Source organism: Aquarana catesbeiana, linkage group LG13 (assembly GCF_042186555.1).
Source record: "Aquarana catesbeiana isolate 2022-GZ linkage group LG13, ASM4218655v1, whole genome shotgun sequence".
Classification (NCBI taxonomy): domain Eukaryota; kingdom Metazoa; phylum Chordata; class Amphibia; order Anura; family Ranidae; genus Aquarana; species Aquarana catesbeiana.
This window is the reverse complement of record NC_133336.1, coordinates 25,992,253-25,998,658: the sequence shown is the minus strand read 5'-3', so window position 1 is coordinate 25,998,658 and position 6,406 is coordinate 25,992,253. Positions and strand designations below refer to the sequence as shown.

At 45.2% G+C, this 6,406-nt stretch overlaps 1 pseudogene; it reads left to right on the top strand.

Annotated features, from left to right (window-relative positions):
* Window positions 1-1,911: 1,911 nt before the first annotated feature.
* LOC141120763 (U2 spliceosomal RNA) lies at window positions 1,912-2,032 on the top strand (annotated as a pseudogene).
* Window positions 2,033-6,406: the final 4,374 nt, after the last annotated feature.

Genomic DNA, 6,406 nt, shown 5'->3' with positions numbered 1-6,406 from the left:
TAGTTGCTCGCTGCAGAGAGAACAGAGTAGGAACACCAGTGGGCAGGCGCCCTAGGCGGCAGCCTAGTTTGCCTAGTGCTAGCACCGGCCATGCAAGTTCCTCCACCCCAAACTCGCTCATCCATGTCTTTATGGACCTTGCTTTATCCACTGGTGTGCAGTCATGTTGGAAACAGAAGGGGCCAGCTGTTATAGCTGCAAAGGGTGGACCAACTCAATATTGAACCCTACGGACGAAGACTGGGATGCCATTAAAGTTCATGTGTGTGTAAAGGCAGGCGTCCCAATACTTTTGGTAATATAGTATATGTGCACCCCCTTCCTCATGAGGTAACAGGCTGCAAACATTACCAGGCCTCCTACCCTCCTGTTCCGTAGAGAGGTGGACTTCTGAGAGGGCGGTCCCTGGTGCCGGGGAGGTTGTCTGAGAGGATTCATCGTTACCATCAGCATTAGAGATTCTATGGGACATTTTGGTACAATTCAGCAAGTTATCTTATGCTCCCAATAGAGGCAGGCGTCACAATACTTTTGACAATATAGTGTATTTCATCTCTGAGGTTTATAACCACTTTAAGGGTGTGTGAGTAAACTGGAAGGGGGTCGAAGAGAGAGCAAACTGGAGCTCTTAGTGGATCGGGAAGTTTTTTTTATTTTTTTATTGTTGGGGCCCCATTGCACCTGCATGGCCTTCTGTAGCTATTGAGTTGTATTACAAGTCTATAAGGGCCATCGGCTGTCAGATCCAGCGATGGTATAATTACCCAAAGGCACGTGTGGTCTACACGCATGTTGTCACATCCTGGACCTGTCAGCTCTCTCCTCCAGTTTTTGGTAACTGTATCCTCTTGTAGTTTCCAGTAACATTATTCATCCTGTCACAGACCGCACCACACTAAGCCCCCGCGTCATACCCCGGTCCTTGTCTCAGCAGGAATACTTCCCCCCATGCTTATGACTTAACTTTCACTGCCCCCCCCCCCCCCCCCCACCCTTGCTGCGCTGTGTCAGGAAAGCCATAACTCTCCTATCAAAGGTTCCTGTCCCTGCATAGCAAACTCCACACAATGGGCAGGAAACCGGGGCACATGACAGGCAAACGCTAGAAATTTCCGATCATTTCCTGCGCTGCCCACTGGCTGTTTCCTGAGCTACTGTACAGCTGTCCCCTGGGCCTTGACCCCCGGGATGGGAGGGGTTAAACGTCTGTATTTTCTTTACTTTGTCTTAATCTTTTGGAGCATCTGCAGCATGAAAATCTGGACAAGAAGAGCCTGGACGCCGGCCAACCTGCCTCCGGAGAGCGCTCATTCCCTGACTGACCTTCAATAAAAAAAAATAGAGCTAAAGCAACTTAAAAGAACGCCACGGAGAGCCGTGTATCTACGATGGGAGCATGACATTATATCAGGATCATAAAAAAAACAAATTCAGTATCGTCAACCGAATAATGGCGTGATAACTGGAATTCGAACTAAAAAATTGTATCACTTGTCACTTTTCTGCCTTTTATTTAAAGAAGCCCAAAAATAATAATGTGTGTTATCTGCTGGGCAACGAAGGGTAAATCTTGGCTGCCTTGACGGGATCCACCTTAACCTGTTCAGAAATAAAATCAAGTCTATTTTATAAATCCAATATAAAACCAGAGATCATTTCATGTTTCATCGTCTTAGATTTGAGCTTCGAATAAAATCCATAAACTAACCTCCGTGATGAAATGTATCTGTTTATCGCTTGTCTTTTGTAAAGCTGAACTCCAGTCTTTCCTTTAATCTTGCACAGTTGTACAGGCCCCTCTCTGGGATTGAATTCACGTACGCTGATTTCACTGCACACTGTGAGCTTCTTACGTACCTCATTTCCTGGCTGGAGGATGTCCAGCATCATCTAGTCCAGGGGTACATAAAGTTTGCTTCTCGGCCTTTTGGCCAAGATCAAGCGTAGTATCTGTTCTTATCAGTGATCTAGTGGGGGCGCTGTGTTATCATTCTGACCTGACCGGGTCGGGGTGGTGACTATGCAACCCTGCTACAGTGATGGGGGCCTGAAAGGTAAGTACCGGCAGGGATTGAAACCGGAGCGCCCAAGCGATATTAGGGGCCGGGGGTAAATTCTCCCTGGGAAAGCTGGAAGGGTCCATTATCCTGGTTTGAGCAGGCTACCTTGTCTGGCCATGGGCTGGAAAGCAGAGAATCTGCTGTTTCTGAGCCTTTTTGGGAGTGTTCGCCCCAGAGGTGCTCTTAGTAACATTTGGGTATAGGAACTCTTGGTGTGAAAAGATCACATGGTCACAGCTCCAAACATTTGACATACGAAGGACATATACCTCCAGTTTTCTACTCAACCTGTTATTCCATAACCTCCAAACCACCCCTTTACCCCATAAATGGCATGACAAGGTTTTAGAGTAAAATGGCCTTACGGCCTTTCATTTTAAATAATAACGTAACTTAAGAAATTAAAGTTTAAATAACCATCAACTGAAAGTTCTTTATACTTTGGTGGTCTTTGAGGGCAACGACACACAACTTGGTCACTGCGATCAACTTTTTTTAAAACTTAGGCCTCCAGTCGCAAGCCACCGTCTCGGAGACGGTACTCGACATCCATAGTGACCTACCATTTTAACCCCTTCCTGGTTAAACCCCTTGTTAACTGGAAGGTACCGGGGAACCCCATACCACAGATGGGTCCCAACCACCTTATATACCAGCCTTTCCTCTCTTCCTCCAAAGACCCACCACTGCCGGGCTGTCCTGACAACCCAACTGACATAAAGACCAAACATAGGGAAGGCGGGTGAGAATCTCCACGCTCTCTGCTCTCGCCTGACGTCACTTCCTCCTCTTCCTCCCATGATTCTCCCGACTCCTAACCACACCCCTGTTCTTAAAGGAGCGCCTACCAAAATTACCCCTGTCTGTCGCGCTGTCTTGCTTCCGTCATGCCGTCCCTCCGCCCATGCGTTTCATTCTTTTTTGCTCCGGGACTCCCTTTTCACCCTTTGCACCTTCAGGACAAGGACTTCTGGCTTAAGTCTGGGGCAATTTTTGCTTGCCAGGCCTCAGGGCCCGGCCAGTGCACTATTTGGTACGGCCACTTTATTGTTTTTATTTATTTTTCTCCCACGTTTGTCACTTTTTCACTTTTGTGTGTGTTTTTCACGGGATGAAGGGTGTGAGTGCTCGGGCTTACCCTCTCATCTAGGGGGAGGATGTGTGGCCTTCAGGTTCCTTCCTTCCCTGCCTCTGGGGGGGTCTCTCTTTGGGAGAGCTCCCCTGACCTAGTATTCGAGGATGACTTCAGGGGGTCACCATAAACCGGCAACAACCAGGTGCTCCTCACAAGATTTCTGACAGAGGAGTGAAAAGAATTAACAGAAGAGTTGTCCAAGAGCCAAAGACCACTTGTGGAGAGCTTCAGAAAGACCGGGAATTAGCAGGGACATTTCAGCAAGACAATGATCCCAAACACAAAGCCAAGGAAAATCTCAATTGGTTTCAAAGAAAGAAAATAAAGCTGCTAGAATGGCCCAGCCAATCACCGAAATTGACACCAATAGAAAATCTATGGAAAGGACTAAAGATCAGAGTTCATAGAAGAGGCCCACGGAACCTTCAAGATTTGAAGTGTGTGTGGAAGAATGGGCCTAAATCACACCTGAGCAACGCATGCGACTAGTTTCTCCATACAGGAGGCACCTTGATGCTGTTATTACCAACAAAGGATTTTGTACCAAGTATTAAATACATTTCAGTTAGCGTGTTCAATACTTTTTCCTTGTGTCATTCCATTTTATTACACAGAACTTCATTTCTGAACTTATTTTTTTTTTGGTGTCTTTGTATGTATGGATTGCATGGGTTGTTACCGCCAAAAATGTCATGTAAATAGCACCCTTAGAAATATATTTACCCAGAAACATTGTGACGTGTACAATACTTATTTTTTTTTTAATCCAAAGAAAAGTTTATTGAGTTCAACATAAACAAACAGAACCAGGCTTCAGCAATACACAGTTACATAGCATATTTTACAAACCCTCAGTGAAAATCGGCTGTAATCCCGTCACGGGTTAGGCCCAGAAAGGTCTATTCCTGCCCTCAAATCCTTACCCCTCCCGTGCCACCCTATGTCGCTTCACCTTTTTTAGTCAGACCAATAATCTGTACCAATATAATTACCCAGCATTCAGACCTAGTAATCTACCCATCACCAGATCCACCGGGACAAGTCCAGGCGCATCCAGCCACGGGCCCCAAAGTTTCTCAAACTTTCAGGTGCACCCCCTGTGTTGATATACCATTTTCTCCATTCTAATCATGTTCCCAACTGCAGAAATCCATTCCTTAACTGTGGGAGGGTCCTCTGATTTCCAGTGGAGCATTATCATCTTACATGCTAACAGTAGGGTTCTGGTAACTGCTATTCTGATGCATTCCTCCCATTAAAAGACCTCCAATACATTGAGTAAACAGTGTTTTGGGTCGGTGGGCATAGAGATCTGAATTACCCTGTTTATGGTATCCACCACTCCGCCCCAATAGGAGTGAATCTTCGGGCACCTCCACAGTAGATGGATCAGATCGCCATGGTCTCTTTTGCATCTAGTGCACATCGGGGGAGGTTTGAGACCCATTTTGTGTAATCTATGTGGTGTATAATACACTCTCAAGATAAGATACAGTTGTGTTAGCCTCTGTGATACATTCAGAGAGCTCATGGGCACCGCCTGTAGAATCTCCTCCCACTGGTCTCCATCTAACTGTCCAACATCTCTCTCCCACTTATCCATCATTCTCAATTGATGTTTGTTCAGAAAGCTCTGCAGGAGCATATTATAACATTGGGAGATGAAACCTTTGGTGTTTGATGCTCTCAGAACTAAGTTAAATAAAAGTGTCTGTGAAGGAGACCATTCAGAAGCACTGCTCTGAGCGTTCACAGCATGTCTCAGTTGCATGTAATGGAACCGCATAGAGGACAGCAAGCCGTGTCTTTCCTGCAGAGCCTCAAAAGGTAGTAAAATACAGTTTTGAAAAATATCTCGAATGTATATCACTCCATACGCCTTCCATAAGGCCCCATGTTGTAACTGTGCTATTTCAGGGTAGGTCCCATTGGACCATATCGGGCTAAACTCCGTGTATCCCGTCACTCCCTGTAGGTATCTGATTTAGTTCCAAACTTTTTGGATAAGATTATAGGTCGGGTACGTCTTATTTGGTTTCCCAAAGGCTAAAGCTTCAAGTGCCATCGGTGCCGAATCTCTTTTTACCGTGTGTAACATCACAGTCTCTGAAGAGCTGCGGGTATTACTTATCCTGTCGGCTTCCCCACCCATAACGCCTATTAAGTGTTGAAGCTGCGCCACTAAATAGTATAACCATGGATTTGGCGGGGCTATTCCCCCTCATCTTTAGGGCGCTGTAATTGTTGAAGTTTGATCCTGAGGGGGGGGGGGGGGGGGGGGATTCTTCAAGATTAGCAGGCGGAATAGGGAGTTCACAATTCTAAATGTTTTCAGAGGGACCACTACTGGAGAATTGTGGAGCACATAAAGCAGCTGGGGCATGAGGATCATCTTGATCAAATTTACCCTACCAGCTGTCGACAGGCAGAGTGGGTTCCATGTCTTAATCCGGTCTCGGAATCTTTGCAGGAGTGGGGAGATGTTCAATCACCCATAATCTCTCACCGTAGGCGTCACCTGGACTCCTAGATACCTGAAAGATGTGGTTACAATACTTATTTTACCCGCTCACAAAAGTGAGTACACGCCTCACATTTGTGTAAATCTTTTCTTCTATCTTTTCATGTGACAACACTGAAGAAATGACACTTTGCTACAATGTAAAGTAGTGAGTGTACAGCTTGTATAACAGTGTACATTTGCTGTCCCCTCAAAATAACTCAACACACAGCCATTAATGTCTAAACCGCTGGCAACAAAAGTTGTTTGTATAGAAGTATACAAGCTGTACACTCACTACTTTACATTGTAGCAAAGTGTCATTTCTTCAGTGTTGTCACATGAAAAAATAGAATAAAAGATTTACAAAAAAGAAAAGTTTTTGTGTTATCATTCATATTCTCTGAAAAATGGCCAAGAAATTATAAAATCTGCCAGGGTATGTAAACTTATGAGCACAAGTGTGTGTGTGTGTGTGTATATATACACACACACACACACACACATTGTGACATTGGGGATTGTTCAGCTCAAGTGGATAGATGCGTTTTGGTGCAGTGAGTCCACATTAGAGAGGCATTTATAGTTAAGGGCCTGGTAGCCCACGTTTATTAAAGGGAAAAACAAAACAAAAGTCCATCCAGGAATCCCACGCAGGGGTCCAAGCTTCAATTAAATACGCAAAATCCAAATGAAAATGCTAGCCCACCT